The 18,270-nt window shown below is 38.5% G+C and overlaps 1 protein-coding gene across 2 annotated transcripts in view; it reads left to right on the top strand.

Moving 5' to 3' along the window:
• The first annotated feature begins 1,234 nt into the window (after positions 1 to 1,234).
• The window catches only part of Dse (dermatan sulfate epimerase), a 60,070-nt gene continuing 43,034 nt past the window's right edge, over positions 1,235 to 18,270 (top strand). The window contains exon 1 of one of the 2 annotated variants that reach the window (XM_076859820.2): positions 1,235 to 1,298. The gene's annotated coding sequence lies outside the window, so the exon portion shown is untranslated. Of the gene's footprint in view, positions 1,299 to 1,746; positions 1,922 to 18,270 lie in introns of those variants that run through there. The other variant, XM_076859819.2, reaches the window with a different exon arrangement.

Genomic DNA, 18,270 nt, shown 5'->3' with positions numbered 1-18,270 from the left:
AGACTGGAGGGTTTCAAGTTTGAGCCCAGCCTGGGGAAAATAGCAAGAACCTGACTCAAACAAACAAAAATACTATTTGTTGGGAAGCTAAATAAATTAAACCAGATGTTTTCTCTAAGATCTCTTCCAAATTTGAAAAGATAAGTGGAAATTAACAAATGGACTACATACTACTAGGCATTTACACAATTTATCCTAATAATTAGTAGATATAAATATCTTAGCATTGTGGACGGCATGTAGCAAACTCTCAATAATTAGCCATTTTTAATGCATCCCCTCTGTAACTATTCAGTGGAGGTATTATCTCTCTAAATATACTACAGATTAGGAAACTAAGACTGAATTATCTTAGCTTTCCACAGTTCACTGTAAATTGCAAAGTAAGGATTTGAATCATATTAAGACAAATTCTAAGTTCTAGAGCCCTTTCTCTCCTCCACAGTCCATCTCTAACACATAAGAAAATGTGTGCAAATCAGTGATTTACCTGCGGGAACATTTAACAACTTTAAAAAGACCATTCCCTCCAGAACTGCTTGTGAGGAATCTTTTAAACGCAATTTCTGAAAAGAAGAGAAGTATAAAAGTAGACATGCCCTATTTTTCTAAAAATGTAGCTGGATAGAAGCTCCTTTAGGTTTTTGGAACCTCTGAGGCCAAAGGGAATGGAAGGAGGGGGCCTTTCAGAACTCAAAACAAAGTTCTTGAAAGCAAACAGTGAGAAAAACACTTTCCCCAGTAAAACACCTTCCATTGTAATGAATTGGGTAAATAGCCCACACATCTATCATCTCTGTACAGTTGAGCTTTGGTAGGCTAATTACTGCTCACTGCGGGGGTGGGGTGGGGGAATTGACCCTAGGTGATGTCCCTGGTCAGTTCTAACAACTCCCTGGGGCCTGGTTGAACTAGGTTGTGTTTGTCTACTTTTAACAAAACATGAGGAAACTTTTCTCCAAAAGGTTGTAACTACTAAGGTGGCAAATGATCCACCTGAAAAACTTGGGTAGATGAGGGATCTCCCCACCCCCCTTTTACACACACACACACCCATGATATAAGATAATGAATTTTCCTCTTGTGAGTTGCAAACATCAAATGCTCTGCTTCCAACCCTTTATCTTTTATGATTAAAATCTGTTCAGTATGCAGGGCTTAGTGCTTCCGGATTTAGTGTATTTTGTGGTACAGTCAAAGCGAGAACTGCTTCTGATTAGGTGATTTCCTTCTCTTTGGGAGTAAAACCGAGTACGGGAGAAAAGGAAAAGTCACTATTTTGGAAGCCGCAGAAAGCAGTAGGTTTGCTCTCTGGGGGCTGCAGGGAAGCATCAGCTCTTCCTCTCTGGCCTCCAAAAGTTATCTTTCCTTTGGGTGCGATCCCAGAGTGGAACCTGAAGTATTTGCGTTCTAAGAAACTATACAGAGCAAGTTAGAGCCAAAGAGGCCTGGCAGGGCAGGGGTGCCTGGAGTCCGGCCGGTGGTGGGGAAGGCCAAGCGCAGCTCCAGGCGGCGAACCCGGGAGAAGAGGAGAAGAGCGCAGGGAGGGCCGGAGGTCGGGGTTCGGCCAGGGGAGGGGTCCTAGTTTCCCCTTCCCCATCCTCGCCTCCCCAGGCTCTGCTGACGTTGCGGTTTCCTCCTCCCTCCAGCCCAGCCGCAGCGCCCGCCGCGTACCGCCCTCCGCCCCTTTTTCGCCCACACCCCACCCACCCGCTCTGGCCCGGCTCGCAGTAGCGCCTCCCGAGGCTGCAGCGGCGCATCCCGGGGCGCGGCGCCCCACCGGCACCCATGGCGCGGCGGTCGCGTTGAGGGTTCGGCTCCTGGCGGGCCGGGGGCCCGGGCGCCCTGGAGTAACTGGGGCGGGAAGGAGGTCGAGGCTGAGGGGGCGACGCGGGAGAGGACCGAGCCTTGGCTGGGAGCGGTAAGCAGAGGCGCGCCCGCGGGGCGGCCGGGGCGCGTGGCGGGTGCTGCTGTGGGTCCCGAGCCGCACAACTTTTTTCCAGAGTCTCGGGCGGGTCGCCTGCGGGGCTGGCCGGGAGCCTCCGGGAAGCTCAGAGCCACGTCCCTGCTGGGCGCCGCGCGCAGCAGGCTGCGCGCCCGGGCCCGGCTGAGCTGGATTCCCCAAGGGCGCCCGAGGCGTGAAACCCGAGGCGTGGGCTTCCCTCAAAGGCAGCTATTAGTCCCTTCTACTCCTTGAATAGCCAGCACCAAGCTCGGCCCCCCGTAGGAACCGGGGATCGCTTTTGGCGCATCCGGGCTGCCTGGCCCAGCTGCGATTTCCCGGACGGCCCAGGGGGCTTCGGCTTCTTTCTGCCGGGTTGGGTGGCACAGATTCGTGCACTCCTTTCCCTCCGTATGAGCGCCAGCCCGGGGTGGTGGTGATCCTGTGTACCTTTCCCGGCGCTGGCAGATCGACTTTGTGGCTGAGGAAGCCGAAGGAGCACGTCGCGAGCCTCTCCCAGATGCTGGATTCCAGCGCTCCTTGGCTCCACGGACAATCGGAGAAACTGTTGGTAAACCTCACCGCCGAGGCGGCCCCAGGCAGGGGGTTGACTCACTGACTGGGAAGCGTTGTAAGCGATGCCACATGGGCTCAGCATCTGTCGCCCTGGAATCTGAGCTGTTTGTGATCTGAGAACTTTTTCGTTTTCATCTTTCATTTAAGCCAGCAACCTCCTGTTAGGCCGGCTGGCATTAAGATTAAAACTCAGTCCACTGCTCCCAGAAGTATGAGGTGAACCTCATTTACCTGGAATTCTTTAAGTCAGGAAATATGACACGTTAATTTTCTAGGGACCTTTGCGAAATAAAGTTCTTTTAAAACTTTTCCCCCTCCTCAAGCTTTAGTTTATATTACATTAAATTTGAAATAAATATAGATTCTCACTTATAAATATTTTCATTGTTTTGCATTATAGAATTTAACCTTTCAAGAATTCCCTTTTTGATTTCTCAATAAATGGACAATCTCTATGAAATGAAATATTGAGGTTAAATATTTTATAGACTATTCAGATTGTGCTACTAAATGGGGTTACAAAAATGAAATGTGCATGGAAGAAATATAGGATTATTTATGAGAGTGACATGTTTCTTTTTTCCTTAAAGGTTGCTATACAGACATAAGACCTTTGGTGGAGTATGTAGGTGAGATCTGTTTTTAAAAAACAGAAAATTGAATTTGATGTCTCCCTCACCTTGTGACCCCCTGTGTGGGTTTAGGGAAAATGCAAGAGAGGGCTGTTAAATAAAGGGACATACAGAGGTACATGAGAAACAGCTCTAGCCTTCTTGGAACTGCAAATGTAGAAAGAAAGAAAAACATATGAGCAGCCCCTCAGAATTTCAGTTATTTTTCATTGACAGGTATATGATGTCAGTATCAGTTTCATTAAGTTTTAGTTAAATAGTAACAGTGGCCTACAAATCACATTCTAACATTCAGATTTAAAAATGATAGTACAGTCACCCAGGAAAAAGGGGACCCTTGGGGGAAAAAAAGAACTAGACAAAGAGGGAAATTTGCAGCAAAATACAATATGGGCTTTTGCATGATGGGGTAGATCCCCCCCCCCATCCTTCTGGGTAGACACTGTTTTAAGTTCCTTCCTTTGAGGTTGAGGCCTAGTGGAGGGAAAACACTTGCTAAGAAAAATCAGCTAGATTTGTCAGGTAAGGTCAGAACCACCTTAGTGACTAATCTTTGTGTGTGCATTTACTTCAGTATTTGATGAAAGTAGTTCAACAGTAAGCTAGAACTGTGCATTTTAGTGAGATAGTATGTCCAGTCCAATATCTGGTAGTACTGCTCTGGGAGAACCTGGTGGACATGCTGAGATGAAGTTCTTAACTTCACAGATGTTTCCCAGTGCTTCATTTACAAAATCTCGTTTTGGGCTGGGGTTGTGGCTCAGCGGTAGAGCGCTTGCTTAGCATGTGTGCAGCCCTGAGTTCGATCCTCAGCACCACATATAAGTAAATAAAAATAAATATATTTTTTAAAATCTTGTTTTAATCACTGAGAAAGTATTTTGTGATCATAGATGAAAATGCATTCTGCAATTAACAAAATGTTGCTTTATACATTTCTTAATGTTATTTGTGATAGGCTACTTTTTTATTCCTACTTTCCTTGGATCATTGTGTGTTGCATGAAAGAAATTACACAATTCTCAATCAGTGTCATGATTTTAAATGTGATCCCAAATTCTGGTCTTCTAACTTTAGTTGTTTTACAATTCTAGTTATTTATAGAGGAGTGGCTTGGGTAGCTCATGGTGAAGCATTTAAAAAATAATTAAAGTAGAAGAGAAATAGAAAGTATTGTGAATAGAATAAAGAGGGGTTATTAGTATTAATAAACTCACACTTTTAAACCCATGTGCATTTAGACAATTGAAGGAAAGGAAAAGTCCCTGATAGATGATACAAAATACTTATGTACACAAATACTTAATTGCATTTTAAATTGACTCGGCATTCCTCCCCCCTCATCAAAGAATGCTAATAATGCTATATTTTAGCCTAACGGAAATGAAGGGTGATGTAGAACAGGTGTCTTATCTTCATTTTGGTGGTGTGGAAATAGAAATACTGAAGGTAAGTCTTGTCTATCATTTTACAAGTAATTAGTAGCGCAATTTAAACATGAAATTAACATAAATTGCACATTTAATGCTACTTTTCTCTGTTGTGACTCCAAATTCAGATTATTAAAGACTCTTAGATTTCATTTTCCTATACATCTACTTTATTATCCCTTTTATTACTCACTGCTGCTCATGAACTGTCATTCCCCTAGAATGTTTATGTGCTTTCCAGGCTTCTGTAACTGACTGTTTACAGACTGCCTTTCTGCAGCCCCCTGCTCTTCCACTCTTCTGTATCTCTTCTTGTGTCTTGTGAGGATTCCTTGTTGAGGCCTCTTCTAAATTCCTGCAGAGTCCTGGGCTCATCTCTCCATTCTCATTAGCTGGCTTCTGTCTTTTACTGTCCTTGCTTTACCAATAGTGTTGCCATATGTAGGCAAGCTGCAGCCTGTTGAGGGAGTGGATTCCAGATCCTCTTTCACATGCCCAGAAGAGTATAAACCTGCTGGAGGAGCAGCGTTCAGAAAGCCTGTTAGAGATTTCAGAAGAGGAAGGGAATGATTTTAATTTAGAAAGAAAAGATTGTTGAGGCTGTTTATTTCCTGAAAGGAATAGTTTGTTCAGTTCTTAAATCAGAATACACTGTGAATTTTATTGTGTATTATAATAATCACTGAACTTCCTTCTATTCATTTTATCTTTCTTAGAATATTCTATAAATGTGATCTTGGTGAATGTTGTCATCAAATGTTAGAAATTATGAAAGAACAGAACTTGCCTCTTCGGTAATACATAGAATCTACAGACAATATTGATAATAAGCATGATTTTCCTTGGTATCTACATTTGGGAATAGCTACAACCATTAGTCATGTTATAAAAAACGTTAACAAAAGACATTTATGCAATTAGATTTTAATTACACATACATGACATATTAATTATGGGTTGTTTGTATCTTATCTGTTTTGTTCTAGACAGGGTCAGAAAGAGTTTGCCACTACATGAATGTGTCTGTATGTTAAGAAAACCCCAGAAAAACAAAAAACTTTTTTGGGGATATATGTAGAATTAATAGTACCTCTCTTCTCCCCAATTAGTGTGAAAGATAGTAAGTAGGGTAATTATATTAAAATACTAGTATTTTAAGCTAGCATTCTTACTCTTTTAGTAGTAATTTAATAGATCCACATTCAAATTAAAAAGTTGTCTTTACATCTTTCCATTTGAAATACTTATTGCATATCTCTCTATATCTACTTATATACCATAGAGTTATAAATTATGTTTTTGATTAAATCTGGCGTTTGCATATTTTTTCATGTACAACAAACAGCTCCTAAGCAACAGGCATTTAATGCATGCAGAAATTATACCACAACCAAGTTGAATCAGCATTTCATAACTCTTAAAAGGAAATTTATAAAGGAAATGGGCTCAGCAGGCTTGTGGGCCTATAATATTTTTATTGATGGAATATGCACACAGTATACTGGCTTTACTGTTGCTGTCAAATGGCTATTGCAAGGGAAAATGAGGATATTTGTTAGCAATTCCTGAAGTAGGAGGTAACAGTGTTTGTTGTACAAATTTTCGTGCAAAATGTAATAATCTACAGATTATGTCATTAATCCAGTATTGATTACTCATTTGAGGAATAGGTGACTAGAAATTGACTATTTACAGAGTACTCTTTTCAATGAGAGTATCGAAAGGATTACTGCATCTCTAAAGTTACAGCCAGAAAATTGCATCAAAGACAAGAAATTCAAGAACTGCATAATAAAAATCACTAAGTAGTTTAAAAATATTTCATGCCAATGTACACTGAACACCCAACACAGAGCAGAGTGGTGGTAAAGACCAAGATGCTGGGCTGCAAGAAAGCACAGCTTACTTTTGTAGCCAGTAGTTTTAAAGCTATTTTAAACAGCCTATAAGCATTGGATTTCCAGAATTCCACAGATTCTGGGGAAAACCTTTTCTTATGGCCTTTGCAGTTTAATGACATAACTCTGGGAGGTATGAATGGGACTAGGTTCTCCAGCCCCATGGACAGGCAGATAAAGACCAGCTGGATTTTTGAAACACCTGCAGTGTTTTCACTTCTCTCAAGGGGGGATTGTCCTGGCAGGAAGGAAAAAGTAGAATGAAAGAGAATGTTGAACAGCTGTTTTCTATCTTCCCTGAAGAAAAAGAAGGGGGAAATTGACTTATAGTAAGCATCGAGAGGGATTTATACTAAATACAAGGAAGTTTTTCTGAATGTTTTTATCCTTGAAGATGGATTTCTGAAGGAGGCCTTTGAGTTCTCCGGAAGAGTTTAAATGAGGTTGTCTTGAAATGTTAGACTTTGTCTTCTGGGACTTGACTTCAATTCATCTAAACTTGAAAATGTTAAAAATTAAAAATGATTTAATTATGTGAATGTAGAAGGCATTGTCAGTTTTTCTGTTTTAAATTAAAGTTGCCTTTTCAGTTTCTACTTATCATTTTTATTAGAACAAAGTATTTACTAACTTATCAATCATTTAAGATTCCTTCAGCCTTCATTTCATAAACATTACAAAACTCAAACAAATGCTAAATTTGTTTTCTCCCTTAAAGACACCTTTTCCCCCTACATATTTGTACAAAAGAGGACATATTTAATTGACAGATCAGTTTGATATGCATGTACATTGTGTAATGACTACCACAAATTAATTACTACCCATACTGTACTTTAGATCCCCATCCCCATTTCTCTCTTATTCTAGAAAAATCTTTAAAAAACAATGTTGGCACAAAACTATGGTGTTCTGTTTGGACTTTCATTTGTCTTTTACCTTTCTCTGCTCCATTTCTGTGGTAGACCCAGACTGGTTTCATAGGAGAGGAATTTCCATGAATGGTCACAGGAACAGGGGTCTTCATTAGTCATGTGGTCAAAACTTGGTGGTTGTCCATGTCAGAAAAAATCTGGGAAACTTCTCTCACCAAGCTTCTTATAACAGTGTTATGGCTAAAACCAGTAATGATATTTAAAAAAAAAAAAAAAAAAAAACAGAATGTAAACTTTGTTTCATTGTGTTTACAAGATAGAATCTCGAAGAGAATTGATCCCATGCTTTAGGGAGTGGTTCTGTTTGTTTGTTTTTGTTTTCTTCTCAATATTAAAATCAGGCAGTATTGTACTTAAGATGCAATTATATTGAAAGCAGGTTCATTTTGGTGCGGCAGAGAGTGTTGAAAATTCATACTCAGGTCATACTGAGTCTGGGGGCTTGGTGGATACCAAAAACGGAGCTTAGCAAAGTCAGTGTCTTAGGCAGTTGGCATGAAGTGTTTTAACTTACTTAGATAGTAATTTTAAAGCTATTTTAAACAAAAAAAAATATATTGTTCTATTTTTTATGTTTTTGCAGTCCTGGGGATTGAACCCAGGACCTTACACATGCTAGACAAGTACCCTACCTGTGAGGTACATCCCCAGCCTCTAAAGCAACTTGACGTACTTTCCACATTTACCCTTCTCAAAAGAAGCTAATTCTCAGAAGCTCTGAAAACTTGCAAAGTTCTCTTAGGGTAAAGTATCTTTTAATTGGCCACTTTACTTTCTAGATTATTTTTTCTTCTCTTCCTCTTCTACCTTTACCTGAAGACTTCCACAGTTATAGCCTGTTGATTCCAATGAAAATTCAGGAGGAACAGAGAACAAATAAGAATTGATCTTTTGCTTTTATATATCATTGCAGTTTATCTTTCTTAAGCATTAGTGTGAAACATTAAAATCCATCTTTTTCTACCCTAAGGAAGCTAGTGTTATTGAGGACATCCTATTATCTAGGTGCTATGTTAGTGTCCTAAGATTTTTATCATTAAATTTTTTTTGACTTAATGTGACTTACATAGAATTATTCTTTATAAAAATTAACAAATGATAGTTATTTGCTATGGGAACTTTAAAAGTACAGTTTCACCTCAACTTGCTAAATTTCATCTTGCAAATTTGATATTATTGGGCCACTTCCATTATCTCTTTCTTGGGCAAGGTATGTATGGCAGTATTTATACTACTAAATTGCCCCCAAATGATAAACCCTGTGAAGTTGAGTTGTGAGCTAGCAGTGTTAGGGTGGTTATATTACAGACCTTTTTTGTGTGTGCTTATATTTTTTTTCTTATTGTTGAAGCCACTGACTTTTGGCTCAGAGATTGCAAGTTTTAAAAAGATAAATCCGTTTCTCCAAGTGAATGAATGCTTTGATGTATAACTTTTTCCAATGTACTTTTGAACTTGGAGAGTCAGATGAAAGAACATTATATACTTCAACGATAGGAATACTGAAAGGATTTAGTCATTCAACAAGTATTTGCTAGGTACTTTTTTGTTTGAGGGGAAGTCTGGGTGGCAGGAACTGAGGAGGTATACAAAATAAATATGTCATGATTTTCAACCTTGAGCTATAAAATCTTGTTGGAAAAGAATAACTGAGTATGAAACTTTATGAGAACAATTAACTGCTGAATGGAGACAAAAGCATGCAGTGATATTGCAGGAAGGAAGAGATCTGAGAGGCTTACAAGGGCAGACGACTCAACTATGGAGGGGGGTGAATTGGGCCTCAAAGGATTTTATGCAAAAAAAAAAAATGATAGGGAGAAAGCATTGCAAGCAGAGAAGCAATGGAGAGAAGGCACAGGAAGAGGAGGAACAGAAACGAATTGGCTGTCAGATCCAGGGAGACTTCTTGGAAAAATTTTGAAAACTTACTCATTCTTTTTATGACATTCTCTTTCCTTTTTTTTCATCCCTTCTTAATATATGGTTGTTTCCCACATGTGTTTTGAAGGACTGTATTGTATGTAATCAATGGTGCTTGACACTTGATGACTTAGACAAAGATGTCTAAGACTTTGACTTTATCCCTGAGGAGGTGACATCTACCTCAAATCCCTTTTGGAGCCAGAAAGGACTGAACTAATAAATGCAAAAAATGAAGATAACCATATACCTTCCAATAACTCAGTATGCATATAACTAGTAGTAATGTATAGTAGAGATAGTTTATGTTTTACACATTTTTACTGACCTTATTTTTTAGACCCAATTAGATGCTAACTTCTTAGTACACCTTCCTCATTCAACCCAGCTAGAAGTATTTACTCTTCTACAAATTTCTGTAGCACTTGGTCATTCTCATACAAAATGACTTCCTTTTATTTTAGTGGTTTGCATAAATATTTTATTTTTCATCTTGTAAGATGACATAAGCATTTTCATCACTGGACTGTCTCTGAATTCTCAAAAGAATATTGAGCAATACATAAATGGGCTTCCAGGGGAGATGATTATTCATGGATTTGCAGGGAAGGCTTCGTTAAAGAAAGGTGTATTCTTTGAATGAGAAAAGTACCAGGTGGGGTATGAAGCTGATAGAGAGATGGAATCCCATGCAAGAGGTGACCTCTGGAGAAAAATGGGAGTTTTGCTTAAGCAATAAGTGAGTCTGAAAAGTACATTGGTGTATTGAAGAAATTACTGTAAGACTGGACAGATAGGTCAGAGTTACATTGTAGAAGCTAATGAATTTTAGAGGGAATTGTTCATTCTGCTGAGGGAAACCAGCTTTTGGGTAGGGAAATGACATGGTGGTGAGTAATTTTGGAGGAACATTATGGTTTACAAAAACGATTGTTTCATAGGAAGTATTGGTCAGAATGCCTGGATTTATATATTTTCTCCTCACTTTGTATGTGACCTTTGGTAACTTACTTAATTTTTCTATGTCTTAGTTTTTTCTGCTCTGAAAAGGGGATGATATTTATCCATATATATATTATAGGACCAAGAAGAGGATTAAATGAGCTAATCTGTGTGAAATACTAGTATATATCCTGGCATGTGATACACACTATATATATATATATATTGTCTATTGGTGTAGTTATGATAAGAATTATAGTGTCTACTTTAGAAAGAAGAAAATTATAGAAGTAGAACTCTGTGTTAAATTTACTAGAACTAACAAAACATAGTACCACAAACTGTGTGGCTTAAACAACAGAAATTTATTGTTTCACAATGCTTGAGGCTGGAAGTCTAAAATTAAGGCATTGGCAGACTGGTTCCTCCTGAGGCTATAAGGGAAAATGTGTTTCATGTCTTTCTGCCAGATTGTGTGTGTATATCTGTATTTCTCTCTCTCTCTCTCTCTCTCTCTCTCTCTCTCTTTCTGTGTGTGTGAGAGAGAGAGAGGGAGAGAGAGAGAGAGAGAGAGAGAGAGAAAGATCGAACCCTGGGTCTTGCATGTGGTAAGCAAGCACCTTACCATTGAGCTCTTTTCCATTTCCCATGAGTCTGGTGGTTTTTGGCAGTCATTAGCATCCTTAGCTGATAGATGCTTCACCCTTTGTCTGCTTTCATCTTCACATATCATTCTGTGTGTACTTGGGTCTGTCTACAAATTGTCTCTTTTTATACTGACACAGTCAGGCTGGATTAGGGCCAACCCTATACCAGTAAGACCTGATGTTAACCAACAACATCTGCAATCATCCTGTTTTCAAATAAAGTCACATTCAAAGTATTAAGGATTAGAACTTCAACATATGAATTTCAGAGAGACAAAATTTAACCTATAGTAGATTCCATGTCAGATCTTTTAAGTCTACAATACTACGGTCATGGTGTGCCAAAAGGATTATAGAAAAGAGGAGGAATCTGTAGGTTTATTTGATAATAAATACATATCTATTTATTTATTATTGTCCTGATTCTTCTCTTTCTTGTTTTCCTGGCCCTGCACCATTCCCTGGATAGCTACTATGATGGATATGCCACAGAGGCCTTGGAATATCACTGTGCTCCCCATCATTTCCTAAAAGGATCTTCCTTCCAGTATGGCACTCTCTTTCACTTTTTAAAAATTGGGGTTGGAGATAAAATTATGAAGATAAGTTTAGAGATGCTGTGCTTGTATTGGATATTTTAAGTCTTCTCTCTAAATTTGGATGAGACATCACTGTCCCAATGTACAGGTGATAAAGGAAGAACTGAATGCTTTTGTAAAGAGGCAAAATAGTAAGGGTTTTATTATGGATTCAATTGAAGATGAATAATCAGGTATATGTGTGAAGCTGTGTGGTTAGACAGAAATTGGTACCTCTCTGGCTTCTGGTAAGGATTGAGGTAAATAGACAAATATGACTATGATTTCTTTAGTCACTGAGGAAGTTGGAAATATCCCCAAAGCAATAGAAATAACTTGTGAAGATGAAAAAGAATATATAGACAAATGGTGATAAGGTGATTTCAAGTCATGAAAGTGCCAGTTGAGTTACGCCTAGAGGGTCACTCAGAGAACTAAGATGTCCCTAGGGATTGAAGAGGCTGGCCCTGCCTCATTTGTGGTTTGGGAGAATGTGAGTTTGTCTTCTAGTGGAGACCAACAGAGAATAAGGTGTCACTGAGACAACTACTGCATCAATCTTTAATTAGAAAGGATCCTAGGTGGTATCTGCCCCCCTCCACCCACCTCACTGACCTCAGGAATCATCAGACCCATATATTTGGGACAAGACATGAGAGGAAATTTTGAAAAATTAGTACAAAAGGGAGTTTTCTTTAGCATGAGCAGAATGGAATTCATCAGCTTTGATCAAAGGAGTAGTTAGAGGGAATCTAGCCATGGATAGAGATAGAATCTAATGGGTAGGATAAATATGAAAGTTTGGGTGGAGAAATAGACAAGTGAGACAATAAGGAGATGTAAAGAATGGGGCTAACCTCAGAGTATGATGCTGAGGACAGAATGAAATTCCGACAGCTTATTCATCAAGGTGAGAAAGCATGCACCAAATTAAACATTCATGACCTTGTACATGCACACAGACATAAACATTAAGTATCTGGCTATGTTTTAGGCTCTGATTCAGACTATTTCTTTCATTTTTTAGGAAAAAAATCAGAATTCCTTTTATGTTTTATATGCCAGTCTTAACATTGGGAACCTTGCTCATATTGTCCCTAATCTCCTTACACTTTGGCATATGGATATTTTTATTGCCATTTGATAGATGTAGATGAATCGGGATAGTTATTCAGGAGCATGACTTTTTGTCCTATGGATACAACTCATAAATTCATAAATTATTCTCTTATTCCACATAGGGTAGTAGTCTACTAAAACATTTTTTTTTTCCTTAAGACTGGTATTCCTATAATAGAACTGTAAATGTCATAGCAAAAAAAAAAAGTAGGTAAAGAAGAAATAACAGCATCCTCATTATTTGAATTGTCCAGTTGAAAAAGTTTTAAGTGCAGAAAGTCTTTTTTGAACTTACAAATACTAACACCAATAAAACCTGTATACCAAACCATTAAATAATAATAATTATCCTTAGAAATATGTTTCAAAGTAGGAACATGAAGGGAATTTCTTTAAGTTTCAAATTTTAATTAAAATAGAATTTTTAGCCCCAAAATAGTCATCCGGCAGAAAGGGAGGCCCACTGGTCTTGAGGAAGAGTGATGGGCTGTCTAATCATGTAAGATGGGGTTAATGTTTTGAGATGACATTTAATAAAAAGACCCTGAGAAGACTCATGAGAACTATCAGTGGAATGTCAGGAAGCAACAAGGGACATTCAGAAAGTGACTTGCGATAATAAGTGCACAAGGCAGGTTACTGATGGCATAGTGAAACTTGGTTGAGCAAATCACCTGTCAGTCTGGAGTGGACTTTTAGTGAAAGCCTGTGCCTCAGCCCTCAGTAAACTATAATAATTACCCTGAGTAACCCTGAAGATTTAAGTATTATACTTTAACTCCAAAGGGTTTGTCTTGGTGTAAAAAGATTTTTATGTAATTATATTCATATTGCTGTATAACCATATGTACCATTATCTCAGAGTATTTAAATGTTTACACATTAGTTAAAAATATTCATTCAATAAGTGTTTTCTGAGTGTTCATCAATAAGTATTCTTGGATGGAGAGACCATCAGGAGATGCAAGAATGGGGCTAATGTCAGGGTATAATGCTGAGGACAGAATGAAATACGGACAGCTCATTCATCAAGGTGAGTGTTAGGCACTCTCTTCCTGTTCAGCCATGGTGGTCTCCTTGCTATTTTTATGACAAGAGGTGTGGCCTCCTTAGTATTTGTTCCTTCCACCTAGAATGCTTACCCCACAAGTCTGTATGGCTTGCACTCTCATCCACATTAAATATATGCTCAACTGTCACTTTCTTAGGCCAGCAGTGATCATTTTATTTAAATTATATCCTTAGTCTGACCAGCTATTACTCTTCCCCAACTCTCTTCTGGGTTTTATTTTTCTTCCCAGCACTTATGACCTACTAATCTACTATATAATTTATTTATTTCTTTGGTGTTCCTGGATTCTCCTTCTAGAATATAACCTCTGGGAATGGGGTGGGTGGGGAAAAGAAAGAGCAGAGACAGAGTGAGAGAGTGAGTGAGAGAGAGAAAGAGAGGGGGGAGGGGGGAATGTGAAGGCAAAAGACAGAGAGGCATGGCCAGACCACGCAGAGCCTAGAGAGCTTTTGTCCAGACTGTGGTGTTTAGTCTTTATGACACAGGAATCCTTTGGAGGGTTTTAAACAAAGCAGCATATAATCTGAATTATAATGGAATAGGATCACTCTGGTTATGCTGAGAACCTCCATACAGAGGTAAGAGTGAGGGCAGGGGCACTGGTTTGGAGGCTGTTGCAAGCAAGACGTGGTGTGGCTTAAACTATTACAGTGATGGTGAAAATGGATGCATTTGCGAGAAGAGCCAACAAAATATGCTGATGGTTGGGATATGGAAAGAAAGGTAGGAAGGGAGAATAGAGGAACTGTAATTTGTGCGTGAATTCCTGGCAGGATTTGTTGCCAGTAACGAGATGGGGAAGTCTGAGAAAGCAGTGCTTATTATGTCTTTGGGTTGGTTCCATGTATGTATCATTGTTTTAAAAACCAAATCTGTGGTATTCTGAATTTGATTATGATTCATAGTAAGACATTTTGAAAGTACCCAGGGATTTTGAAGCTAAAGAACTATGATCTGTGAGATTAAAAAAAAAAAAAAAAAAAAAAAAAAAACCACCTACATGTATAAAAGTGTTATAAGTATGTGAAAGGCAGCAAGAAAAAAAAAAGAGGTAAATTTTGTCATTGATGAGCATTTAAAGATTTGAATACTGAAAAAGAATGGAGGAATGCTTGAATATATAAGTAAGGACTAAAAAATAGATTCATATATAATGATAAGAGCATTTCTCCATATATACTTACCCAGCAAACTGAATTTCCATTTTAGTCAAATGAACTGAAGGATATAATGCCAATTAATTACTTTCCTGTGCATTCCCTAAGTCTTTTCCTTAACATCTACATATTTCATTTTTAGACAATTTCTAAGGCTTTTTTAAAAAAGTATAAGACTAATATATTCTGGGGATGTGGTCGTAGCTCAGTGGAAGAGCACTTACCTAACATGTGTGAGGCACTGGGTTTGAACCTCAATACCACATGAAGAAAAAAATGATAATAACAGATAAAATAAAGGTATTGTGTTCATCTATAACTTAAAAAAAAAGACTAGTATATTCTGCTGTTGTTTTTCTGCGTATAAACTTCAGAGAAAAATAGCAAAAGTTGAGTAAGGAAAAAATTTGATGAAAACTACTATCATATTTTCCTTTTTAATAGGTTATAAAGCATTATGGCAAGACTTATAATTTTAGCAGGACTTTAAATAATTCCATTAAAAGGAAGAGAAAGGGAATGTGGGGTGAGGGATCCTCAAGACTATCAGTCAGCTTGGTGAGTCACTAGAATAATTCACAAAATTTGCTATAATCATAGTTATGGTGTAATAGGGCCAGGACGCAAGTTAAGATCAGTAAAGGGAAAAGGAACATAGGGTAAAGTCCAGGAAAACCAGACACAAGCTTCCAGGTGTTCTCTCCTAGTGGAGTCACACAGCTTGTGATGAGATTCTTGCCAGCCTAGAAAGCTCACCTGAACCTTGATGTCCATATCTGTTGTTGGAATTCAGTCGTGTGGGCATGAAACACCTGTGTGATTGACTTCAGCTGCTCAGAATATATTCCTGCTAGAGCAAAGATTCACCAAAAATGTTGCTAGCATAAATGTCTGATCAAAGTCATACCACTTGACCCAAAGCCTCAGGCATAAAGAAAAAAAAAAAATCTCTTTGTCAGGCAGAATATTCTAGGGCTCAGTGCTCATCTGCCAGGAGCTGGCCCAGGGCCAGTCCTAAAGACAAGCTTCTTTTGGGAAAGTGTAGCTTTTGAGCCTCTTGGGCCTGCTGAGTTAACCCTTTCCTACATAGCAGGATAGGCACTGAACATGGGATTAGTGCTTTTAAGACATGTTATTGTTACAGGATTATTATAGAATAAACTGATAAATCCTCATTCTGGAAGACATGATAAAAGGCTATACCCAAAATATGCATCATTTCAAAAAGGGTCTAGCTAAATTCATAAATGATCAAGTAAGAGTAGATTATATAAGAGGTTAGACATGTTTTGTGGTATTTCTACTGAAAAATCTATAATAGATATTATGACTCACCCACAGGACTTTGCAAATACAAGCTAGAAGAAACAGAAAAACTGACTTGAAAGTATATGTGGTATTGACCCGATTCAAGAAAGAAGCCAAAAGCAGGGGGATGGGGTTGTGGCTCAGTGGTTGAGCGCTCGCCTAGCACACGTGAGGCCCTGGGTTCGATCCTCAGCACCACATATAAATAAATAAATAGAAAACAAAGATATTATGTTCAACTACAACTAAAAAATAAATATTTTAAAAAAAGAAGCCAAAGGAGAAAAGACAGCCCAGAAGTTGATGTTGAATTCTAGAACATAGTCTCAGGAGTCTGTCTTTAAAATGCAGAGTAATATTGCTTTGAGGGAAAAATGAAAACATTCTGGTAAGAAAATTAGATGCAGAAGAAGCAAGACAGAGAAGGTGATTTCCAAATAATCAGTTTGAGAAAATATAGTGAAGAAATCAGTTTTGAATAGAAGGTGAACTTAGTTTTAGATGAGGGATGAGCACTGTGAGCAATAAGTTATCAGGAATCAGGTGGAAGTGACCATGAGAGGTGCACAGTCAGGATACTTCCATGTGAAGCGCTGCAGCCGCACATTTGTGGGAAGTCCCAGGACGTAGGTACTGGAGGAGACTCATGGAAACACAGCAAGTGAGGCATAGTGGTGAAAATTTTGACCCTGAAATCAGATCTGGAGTCAAATACAAACCTGACCACACATAGAGTGTCACTGGCTAAATTATGTAACCATTCTAAATGTCACTTGCCTCATCCGTTGAAGACGAAACAGATGTCAGAATTAAACCTGGTAACGAAATTAGCATGCTTTGCACAGTACAACCAATGACTATCTTAGAACGAAGCATAAGAATAATTTTCCAGAGAGTTGTTAGGAGAATATGGTATCCCTGAAATTGAAAGTCTTCAACGTGTTGAAGAAGAGGAAATATACTTTAGGATATCATAGGTAGTCAGCATTTGGGAGAGTGAGTGCCAAGAAAGGGTCACTGGGTTTCTCTAAGGTGTTTTTGAAAGAGTTCTTGGCTTGAGTAGCTTTAATTAGTGCATCAATCAGGATTTCCAGAGAAAAAACCAATAAGAGATCTCTTTCCCTGTCTATCTATTTATATCTGTATCTATATCTACCTATCTAATCTATCTAGAAAGAATGTTATCATGGGTATTGATTTATGCTATTATGAGGCTCAGAGATCCCAACATTAGCTGCCATCTGCAAGCTGGAGACTCAGGAAAGTTGGCAGTGTAGTACCACCCTGAGTCCTAAGACCTGAGACCAGGAAAGCTGATGATGTAAGTCCCAGTGGGAGAATAGGAGACCAATGTCCCAGCTCAAGCCCTCAGGCAGTGTGTTGGGGGATATTCTGCCTTTTTGTTGTATTCAGGTCCTCAAAGGATTGGAAAAGTCCTAGGGACATTGGGGAGAGAAGTCTACTTTATTCAGTTTACTGACTGAAATGCTAATCCCTTCTAGAAGCCTCTTTACCTACATTTCCAGAAACAACATTTGACTACATATCCTGCACCTCATGACCCAGACAAGTCCACACATAAAGTGAACTATCACATAACTAGTAAGAAATAAAGTCATTTACCTCCAACTCAAAGGGGAAAAGTTAGTGATACAGAATGAAAGAGAGTATTGTACACAAACTGAAGGAGTTACATCAGCTGAAAATGAATGTCTCTTGTCATTTTCAGGAAGTGGATGTTTTTCCATTAAGCACCAAATTTTCAAAAGTTACATTTAAATCCCAAAGAAACTTTTACATTTCAAAAGGACTGATGTTTCTACATTTAGGATGTTTCCCTAACTGTGTAAGCACATATATATCATTATATTGTGTATCAGTAAGCTTTATCTACAAACTTTGGTTGGTGAAGAAATTGTATTCATTTTAAAGACTTCCTTTTCCCCCAGATGTATTCAGTCACTTAGAATTCTTAGCTTGAAAGTTATTAATGTGCAGTTGAGCAGGAAGGAGAAACTTCTTGTCATCAAATACTTTATGTTTATCAAAATATTTGGTATTTTTAGACTCTGGAAGAGACTGCAAGGTAGTCCATTAACAATGCATTGTAC

The sequence above is a fragment of the Callospermophilus lateralis genome, chromosome 6 (assembly GCF_048772815.1).
Source record: "Callospermophilus lateralis isolate mCalLat2 chromosome 6, mCalLat2.hap1, whole genome shotgun sequence".
Lineage (NCBI taxonomy): Eukaryota > Metazoa > Chordata > Mammalia > Rodentia > Sciuridae > Callospermophilus > Callospermophilus lateralis.
This window is presented reverse-complemented; position numbering and strand designations above follow the sequence as displayed.